This window comes from Dysidea avara, chromosome 4, assembly GCF_963678975.1.
Source record: "Dysidea avara chromosome 4, odDysAvar1.4, whole genome shotgun sequence".
Classification (NCBI taxonomy): domain Eukaryota; kingdom Metazoa; phylum Porifera; class Demospongiae; order Dictyoceratida; family Dysideidae; genus Dysidea; species Dysidea avara.
The window spans coordinates 3,270,452-3,281,183 of record NC_089275.1 but is presented as its reverse complement, the minus strand read 5'-3'; the positions used below and the strand labels follow the sequence as shown (position 1 = coordinate 3,281,183).

At 36.5% G+C, this 10,732-nt stretch overlaps 1 long non-coding RNA gene across 1 annotated transcript; it reads left to right on the top strand.

Moving 5' to 3' along the window:
• Positions 1 to 743: 743 nt before the first annotated feature.
• On the top strand, positions 744 to 8,617 carry LOC136252766 (uncharacterized). The gene is made up of 3 exons (XR_010699782.1): positions 744 to 809; positions 2,426 to 2,485; positions 8,474 to 8,617. It is a non-coding gene; the product is annotated as an uncharacterized lncRNA (long non-coding RNA).
• The last annotated feature ends 2,115 nt before the right edge of the window (positions 8,618 to 10,732 follow it).

Genomic DNA, 10,732 nt, shown 5'->3' with positions numbered 1-10,732 from the left:
TTTGAATTTTTAGATTAATGTAGTTAATGGGTACACTTTTCCATAGTATTAGTGTGAAATACCAGTGTTACAGTTTTAGGTAACTTCAATGCTTTGAAGTTAAGTGTCTCATAACTACCACCACTACTCTACTTGTGACGTGTCAAGACGATTGTGGGATTCGAACTGTTCCAGACCCTTTTTTCTCCCTACCCAATGACAAAGACAAAATAGCGGTCTGGCCACGCGAGACTACTTGCTGCGGCCGGGTCATGCATGAGTATCAGTGCAGGGGACTTCAAAATTCGCGACAATACTACAAAGAAGACATTACAATAATGACATTTCAGGGGCGGATCCAGACTTTGAAAAAGGGGGGTTCCACTTTGGAGTTGCAATTGAAGACCAAAAAAAAATAATAATAAAGGTCATCACCTACTGACAATAGCTGTCCCTCACCATAAATGCCCTCACCAACTATACCTCCTTATTTATAACTAGATACATAGCTTGCTACACTGCTCTTCAAAAGACTACTGTGACTGCTCTATTAGAGTATCTCGATTTGACTGCTCTATTAGATTATCTCGAGTAAGACAGGCTCGCTCAAAAGGGGGGTTCCATGGAACCCTTTGAACCCCCCCTGGATCTGCCCCTGCATTTAAGAATAGCACATCTTACTACCAAGGCGAATCACACAAAAAGAATCTCGTTATGTACAGACTTTGCACAGGCACGTGAGCCGACTCGTGTGACTTTATGGGGACTTTACAAGGTGCGCTCGGCAGTAATCATGACGTCTTACTCCTTAAGCAGGTTTCCTATCATCAGTGAGTTGCTAATATATACTATAATTTAGTGTTTCGTATACACTGACTCGTGCTGGTCGATTTTTGTCCCTACTGTACTCACCATAATCCTGCACCCATCAATGACATTTGTTCGCCGTCCAGTGGCTAACTGGTAAAGTTGATAATAAATAAATAAATCATCCCCCCACCCTCTGATTGTATGACAAATTAGACAATATCTATTGTCAAATTCTCAGCATTGGGGTGAAGAAGCTTGCCAAACCCCTACCATGTCTAAGAAGTATTTCTGTAGGACTTGGAAAAGTCATTGTACCACTGAGGAGTGAGGCAGGGGGTGTAAATGTCTAATCTCCCAGTCAAAATTATCATATTAGTAAGATTGTTGGGGCTGGTGATAAGTGCATTACATGGATGTGATTGGGGACTCAAACCCCAGATCAAAAGTAATGTGCATTTCACATTAAGTGTGCTAGTGCAGTAACTGAATTCACTGACTCAATATCTCTTCCCACTGGGCATAGGTGGCCCTACTGAGAAGGTAGTTTAATGCATGTGAGATCAGTACTCAAGTTTGCTGATGTGAACAGGTGACCCTCAGTCATGGTAGTGCTGTCTTGGTCTGTATACTGACCACCTTATGAAAATTAGATACACCTTATTAGCCATAAGTCATTAATTTTAAATCTTAGTCCTTGTAATTAGATTAAGGATGCAGCACAAGTTGCTGTCATACTTTCAGTACTGGTCACTAGTCTAATGTAGCTTCTGTATATGATGGAACAAATCATATATAGATCTGGACACCCAGGTGATAATTTTATTGCATTTCATCAAGTCACCATCTTTTCTTCTGTCAAATTTCCTGTCGTATGTTACCTATCTACTATGACTTGGTGATTGCAGCTGAAAGTGGAGTTTGAGTGAAGTGTGACCGTTTGTCCATGAAATTAAACTATCTGTTTTTAGGACCATACGTGCCTAGTAATGGTGTGCGAAGTAGGATACTTTCCTATCACAATTATTACACACAACATATCACGATACTATATACAACTCATCACTTAGCTGTGTATTTACAGAATGACACTTGTACTGTAAAAGTACAATACAACATGGTACATGACTAGCATACAACTTTACAAGCTCTTTATCAAAAAAGTACTGTGTACAATGACATCTTGGGTACATTTTTCTCTTATTGTAGCTAAAATCTATACCTAGGATTATATCACTATATAAAGATTCTATATCATATCACGATATAGAAAATTTTATCACGATATATCGATATATATCACTTATTGCACATTACTAGTGTCTAGCTATGGTGCATTGAAGACTACTACTTTGTTATCTTTTAAAAGTGTGTGCATGTATATCAATTATTTCATTTGTCATTTAGGTGTGTGTGTGTTGTACAGTGTGTACTTGTTCTGCTCCACTGAAAATCAGTATTTAGTTACTGAGTAGATTCCCTGTCTAGAGTTACAATTACTGCGAATTGTTTCCTGTGCGGCACCATTGTCAGTACCATACATCCTAGTATTGCACACGTATGTATGATTACTTACATGTAGATACTTTGCCATTACAAAATCTGTGTGTGTATCCTCCTTGTTCCTTCCTCCTGACAGTGACGATGCATGACCAGTGACATCAGTGCTGGTAGCAGCAGCAACAGCATTTTAAGCAAGGTGCGCGTAATATTTACTGTGCCAAAAACAGCCCAGCTATAAAAAAAGGCGAGGCCAAGAATGCACAAGTACATGTTCACGGAGTAACTACAACCAAAAGACATGATATCAAAATCTGGCCAAGAAAGCATTTACAGTATAGGCACTTTCATGCATTCATTTTCTATATGCTTCACATTATCACATCCAGCTAGCTGTACATGTGTGCTTGCAATATAAACAATACTACTGAAACGATAAAAGATAATTACACTGCATTGTTACCAAAATTAATTTAACTAAAAATTTACAATTGGTTTCTACTTAGCCATCTTTTTATTTTAATATACAGTGCAAAAAGATGGCCAAGTAGAAACCAATTGTAAATTTTTAGTTAAATTAATGTTGGTAATAATGCAGTGTAATCATCTTTTATTGTCTCAGTAGTATTGTTTATATTGTAAGCACACATGTACAGCTAGCTGGATGTGATAATGTGAGCATATAGAAAACAAATGCATAAAAGTGCCTATACTGTAAATGCTTTCTTGGCCAGATTTTGATATCATGTCTTTTGGTTGTAGTTACTCCATGAACATGTACTTGTGCATTCTTGGCCCCGCCTTTTTTTACAGCTGGGCTGTTTTTGGCACAGGATATCACTACTTTTTGTTGAATGGAGAACATACAATTACTGAAGATTGGCTAGCTATTATATTACATAGGAGACACTGTGCATGCATGCATAATAACAGCTTCAGTATCAGATTAGCTAGCTAAATCAGTAGCAAAAGCTTCAAGTTCAGTGTTTATAAGTGCTACTAAAAGTGACTTGCTAAGAGAAAACTCGTTCAAACCGTTCAAATTTCTCTCAAGGACTCACGTGATATTTTGCGTGATGTTTCACGTGAAAATAAGAACCGGGGATAGTGACAAAGTCGAGGCTACCATCTTAATGGTTCTTCCTGAAGCGGTGGGTTGGTGATATAACTAGTCTGTGTGCGTAACAAGTGGAGACAAATCGGCTGCGAGTTGTTGCTGAATGTATGCCTTGGAATGGACATGAAGGTGCTGAATGCATTACACTATTCTCCCAGCGAATTGCCGAGTAAGTTCGTGTATGAGTCATTGTAAATGGATATATAACTACCGTCGTAATTTTAGACAGGAATCCCTCATGCCGTAGTAGCCTCCTGGGATTATATATATATGCTTTTGTAGGCCAGATCCTTGCAGCTGGCTTGTTCTAGCAGCTGTGTGGGTCAGACCGCGAACAAGTTGAGCTGAACCCTAGTGAGAAAATAGCTAAAAATGAAAGACTTTTTCTCAACGTTTCAACCAACCAGATGGTTGGCGATGACAATGAAGTTATCAAGAACAGACAAATGCCTCCATCAACAGTTCAGGAAAGGCTATATATTTTTATGGCTTCCTCTAATGTATGGTGAAATCTTTGGCTATAAATAATGTGTCAGGCATTTGAATGATTAGCAAGTAAGTCAATACTACAAAACTAATAAGTTAATATTTTTGAGGGCTCAGCTCAATGCGTACATACAGTATAGCTACCATAATTACTATGCATCAATCGATTGATGTGATGATGATATGTGCAGATCTGAGACAACCATGGACCCTACTATATAGTAACTGGGCAGATATATAGAGTTATGTATACTCTGATATAATTGTTGAGTGTTGTGGTTTGCCAATGGTCAAAGCTAAATTAACCGTTTTAGATAGCTTTTTGTGATGCTGAAGGTGTCAGGCAAACTCCAGTTAGGGGCAGGCTATTTTTTCAAAACAGGATAGGAACATGCTTAGGCCCGCAAGGTATAGGCTTAGTCTACTTACCCCAGTAGATGTACCATATTATAACCCCCCCCCTTCGGGCATATATAGGGCTATAGTGGGCACAACCGAATGTTAAATGCCCCATGGTAGGACAAACCTATTGTGTTAAATCCCCACCATTGGCTCCAGTTGCAACATGGGGGATTTGACAGCGTAGAAAAAATACTTGGGTGCTTAATGAATGATTGTCAAATGCCCCATAGTGAAGCAGCAGTTTCATGTCAATTCGCCTTGTAAAGCCACTACACTTACATCTAAGGGGGTGGTAGGCTAACACATTGTAGGAGCATAATGAGTTTGCATCATAAACCTTGTGTTGAAATTTAGTCTGTCTTGCTGTTTTCATGCTTATAGCAGCTAATGTACTTATTCTCAAACAATCAGGACTGGAAAAACTACAAATTGTCTTCTACTTTTATCTATCAACTATCCAATCACTGCTATAGTTTATTAAAATTTCCTTTGCTGTTGTAACTTGTTTACCATTATGCTATAAACACTAGTCCCTCCTAGTTTATATGTCTCCTAGCAACAAAAATTGTTATGTCAACAATGTAGGTGAGAACCACAAAACAAGTCAAATAATATATTCCAAAATTGGTCATCAATTGCTGCAGTATGCTGAATACATCTTGGGAATGGCTATATTGGATGCTCACTTTAATAATAATCATAATATTGGAAGTAAGTGTTTGTTGACATGTTAGTCTGACTACGATTACATGTTTTTAGTTAGCTGTGCCTTACCATACTGTATCCCTTTCTGTATATGCAGGGTGGATACTGATGTTGTGACTGTTGGCGGGTGAGTTTATGGTCAATGGACAAATCACGCAAACGGTGAAGAAAAAATATGTGGTACCAAGACCCCACTACTATATTATGAACTCTTGGTGGTATTTCATAGCCAAACACTAGTGTATCTGGCTTCTTGTGCTATTGTAGTCTTTTTTTTTTTAAATTTCATGGGATCATCATAATGTAAATATTTACTATTACAATATATCATGCTATCATTAAAGAGTTTCTATGATTGTGGGTGGTTGCATGAGAGTCTACAAAATGCTGTGACTGAAAGGTGATGCGCTGATGCTGGCTTTTTAAGTCAACACTGAAGTTTCACAGGCACTGAAGGGCTGGGGCGGGATTAGAGACGTGCACGGGTAATGTAGCAGTAAATTACTTCAACTGTATCACTACAGTGGGTATGAAACAGCTGGCTATAGCTATGTACGGCCCTGCATGGGCCGGAGTCACGTTGACGAGTCAGTGGAGGCATACCGTGGCGAAATTAAAACAAATCAATGACTGCTCACAAGAGTTGACAGCACAGTGCACGTGTCTATCAAATCAGCCAGCTCGCTATGGCTAATGACCTTGCCCACTTCCACACTGTTTAGGTTTAGGAATTGAGGCGGGCGCCTCACACCTTGACGTCATGGTGGCAAGTTTGAATCGTCAAAGAGCACAAAAGCGATCTCATAAACTAACAAACAACTTTTAGCAAAATTAAATGTACAGATACATTGTGTAAAAAGTCCCTGATAGCCACTATGGGGTGCCGTTTGTACCAAAATTGTACAAAAATGCCTTATTTATAAACTATAACCATACTTTATAAATCAATGCACTACTTTATAAATCATGAACATATACTTTATAAATCATATGCATGATTTATAAACCATATACCTGATTTATAAATCATCGACATACTTTATAAACTATAACACTGATTTATATAAATTATACATGTGATTTGTGAACTATAACACTTATTTGTAAAGTATAAACACTGATTTATAAATTATAATATTAATTTATATATCAATATACTACTTTATAAATCATGTGTATAGTTTATAAATCATACACATGATTTATAAATCAATAACATACTTTATGAACCATACATGCATAATTTATAAATCATCATTATGATTTATAAATTGTACATGTAAGATTAATAAATCATAAGTATATTTTACAAACCATCATCACGAGTGACTTAGTTTGGTTATTGTTGTATTTTATAAATCATTGTTGTGCTTTATAAATTTAACACATACTTTACAAATCACATGTACAATTTACTTTTGTAAACTAATACTATGATATATAAATCAATAGTGTAATTTAGTAGCCATATGTTGTTGTTTAGTATCGATAGTTAGAATTCATATCAATATTGCTTAGATGTGCATCAAATGGAAAGCATTTGTGGCATGTGATCCAGCACAGGATTCAGCACACTTAGTACAAGCTTTGGCAGCTGTTGTGAGCACTTGCACTAATGAGAGCAACCTGCATGGCAAAGTGGAGTATATCACCATTACCAATGCCCCTGCCAGTGGTCCCACCAACTATGCCACTGTTGTCACCAATTATGCCACTGTTGTCACTGACTGTCTTGAGCCCAAATCCTACACCGTGTAAGAGTAGCCAGCAAGAGTGGCATAATTAGTGGAATTACTGGCAGGGGAGTTACCCATAACGATGGCAGGGGCATTGGTAATGGTGATACTCCACTTTGCCAGGTTGCTCTCATTAGTGCAAGTGTTCACAACAGCTGCCAAAGCTTGTACTAAGTTTGCTGAATCCTGTGCTGGATCACATGCCACAAATGCTTTCCATTTGATGCACATCTAAGCAATATTGATATGAATTCTAACTATCTATACTAAACAACAACATATGGCTACTAAATTACACTATTGATTTATATATCATAGTATTAGTTTACAAAAGTAAATTGTACATGTGATTTGTAAAGTATGTGTTAAATTTATAAAGCACAACAATGATTTATAAAATACAACAATAACCAAACTAAGTCACTCGTGATGATGGTTTGTAAAATATACTTATGATTTATTAATCTTACATGTACAATTTATAAATCATTATGATGATTTATAAATTATGCATGTATGGTTCATAAAGTATGTTATTGATTTATAAATCATGTGTATGATTTATAAACTATACACATGATTTATAAACTATACACATGATTTATAAAGTAGTATATTGATATATAAATTAATATTATAATTTATAAATCAGTGTTTATACTTTACAAATAAGTGTTATAGTTCACAAATCACATGTATAATTTATATAAATCAATGTTATAGTTTATAAAGTATGTCGATGATTTATAAATCAGGTATATGGTTTATAAATCAGGTATATGGTTTATAAATCATGCATATGATTTATAAAGTATATGTTCATGATTTATAAAGTAGTGCATTGATTTATAAAGTATGGTTATAGTTTATAAATAAGGCATTTTTGTACAATTTTGGTACAAACGGCACCCCATAAGCCACAGCCTTTTTACAGTACGACTTCATGGTTGAAAGAAAATCGCTTCAATGGGATGCGATGACGAAGAAAATGAAAAAAAGAACGATGCACATTTGAATAAATAATTTAATTAACGCATGGTAAATGAGTGGGTGATGGAACAAACTACTCCAACAATTCGCCTGACTTTTCGTGTGGTAGCTATTCATTTACATGCCCCTGGTTTCGAGGTGGAATCTTTTAGTAGCTAAGCTGGGCTGAGATTTTGCCATGCGGATTTTAAAAGATTGCATAATCGATCCCTCATGTAAATGACTCACAGAAGTGGTTGCATGTTTATTATTGTGGGCACGCGCTTTGTGCTTCTTGGCCTCGCGACTCACTACCGTGAGTCTTGATATGTTTGTGTGTGTACACATGTGCATATGTAAGTACATATGTACAAAACTACTATTTGTGAGGGAGGGCCCAACTTGTTATTGTCAGCTTTTTAGAGAGTTGTGTCAATACAATCAATGCAACTGCCTAGGTGTCAGACAAACAGAGTCTTCTTATAAAACGGGATAAATGAGAACAAGTATGGAATGCCATTGCTCAATGCTACATGCCACACTTCCATAGGTTGGACCATCAAACCTTTACACTTAGACAGAGGCTCATGTTCTATGTGGTTTCTGGCACCTCGCAATTATATATGAAGTCGGAAAGGGGAATGTATTGCCATATAGGTAGCTAGAAGTTACATATAAAATCCCAGAACCTAACAAAGTTGATACATAAAGCATACTTTTCTCGACTGCATGCCAATAACAAAAAAATTATCCTTTGAAATTTAATCCCAAGGAGTGAGTGTACAAGACAAAGAGGAGAAGGTGTTGACCTTTTGCGGTGAGCCAGCAGCTACTATCAGGACAGAAGGCTGAAACTTTTGTGGTGAAAAGACAAGAGAAAAGGAATAATTCTACTGAAATGTTACCATTGTATGTGTGTATGCAACAGGGGCGGATCCAGACTTATGGAAAGGGGGGGTCAAAAATGAACTGAGGCACTACATTGTCTCTGGTTTGATAAGGTGAGACAAAAAAAAAAAGGTAACAGCCAGCTGGCAATAGCTACCCACCTCACCAACCACGCATTTATAGCTGATGAAGTACATAAAAATCCTTAGATAGCTCACTACACACTGTTCTAATACTGTGACTACTTTATTAGAGTGACTGCTCTATTAGAGTATCTCGATCTTGGTATACTAAAAAATTTTGGAGGGGGGTCAAGAGCCCCCTTTGACCCCCCCTGTATCTGCCCCTGGTATGCAACATGGTTTGCACATAAGCATGTACATACTTACTCTACATATTACATATGTATACAATGAATTAAAGTAGTTTATATAGAACAGATTTGACCAAGACTGGTCACACTATATTGTGCAGCAATCAGTAACTGTGTGTGATATTTAAATTCTGTATACGTAAATTGATTTTATAATCATTTTTAGCACTGATGGGACGTCACATGTACGTACAATGACAATAATTACATAGCTGGGAACATGTATATATATATATATATATATATATATATATATATATTTACTCACTACGTACTAGGGCTGCAACAAAATATTCAATTCGTTCAAATAAGATCCGGATACTAAATTTACCATTTGGATATTCGTTTAATAGTAAATTACAAGTATGTACAGTGAAAATGGAATTAGTTACCAGCTATATTTCTACAAGATGGCCTGTTCTGCTATGTAAACTGATAATAAAGACAGCTACCATTAATTTGCATATTATAGCATTTTTGCATTAATATAAATGTTACCAAATAGTTCAGTATTCGTTTGTTAAGACTTCCAAATATCCGGATACTAAGTTTGACATTCATTGCAGCCCTACTATGTACATATATTGGAGGTGAAGTATCATGACCATGCACACACTAACCAATCACGGCATGTATTGATTTTTTGAATATCTGCACTTGCAAACACGCATGTATTCATTCCATTCCAGCTGAATTAATCAATGCATGTACATAATAATATATTATTATGGTAGCCTTTTCCTTCATACTTATATAATCAAGTTGATGATCAAATTCTTCATCTCTTTTGCAAACCCTAGCTTTGTGAGTGACTACCCTTGAACCAGCACAAAATACTATCAAAACTATACACACATGTTGTAGTCTTATGTGATTATAAGCATATCCCACTGTTAGAGGAGGTTGTACATGCTACTTGTTTTAGTGTATGTTGATCTCGGTCCTGTGAAACAACATTATTCTGTTATATATTACATGAAAATTCTGGAGGAATTATACAACCAAACCGCAACTTTTCAGTTTCACCCCCAAACCCAAGCACTTAATTAAATACATTAGGTTGATTCCTAAATTCCCATTTCAAGCATTTTCTAAACAAATGTGGGTGGGCGGCCATTATTCATTATTGCTAAAACCTTGAGTAAAAACACTAATGCAATAATGAAAATTATGTGAATATTTTAAATTCCATTGGGAAAAGCCACATGATGAAAATTTTCTGGGGCTTCCACTAAAGCAAGTGGGCAGAAATGGGAATCTAGGAATCAACTTGGTTTGGCCTTACCTTAAAGCTTATGTGAAACATAATCTGAATACCGAATCGCAACAAACTCCATTGTTTCTTAATTAGTTTTGTATATTGGGACTATTAATAAGGATCACATGAAATTTCAAACAAAAGAATGCTATTAGGGCAATAAATTTAGGTGGTGCTCGGAGCACATAGAACCTCCTCTGCCTCTGCCCCCAATGTAGTAGGCATTCCAGTACCCCAATTTTTTGGAGTGCTAGATCCAGCCCTGTTTTCCCTTTTGTCTTTGGAAGAGAAATATAGTACAAGGCTACCACAAGTATGGGTACACCTTCACTGACCTGTTATAAGCTTTGCATTGTCGTGTTTTTTTTTTTCAAACGGCTCCACCTTTAGGTCTGCTTGTTTCACTCTTTGTGGCTAGGTTTTGGTATCAGAAGAAGTAGAATCCAATATCCAGGCGAATTTAATTTATGACCAATTAATGCATCTATCTTTGAAACATGTACTTACACCCA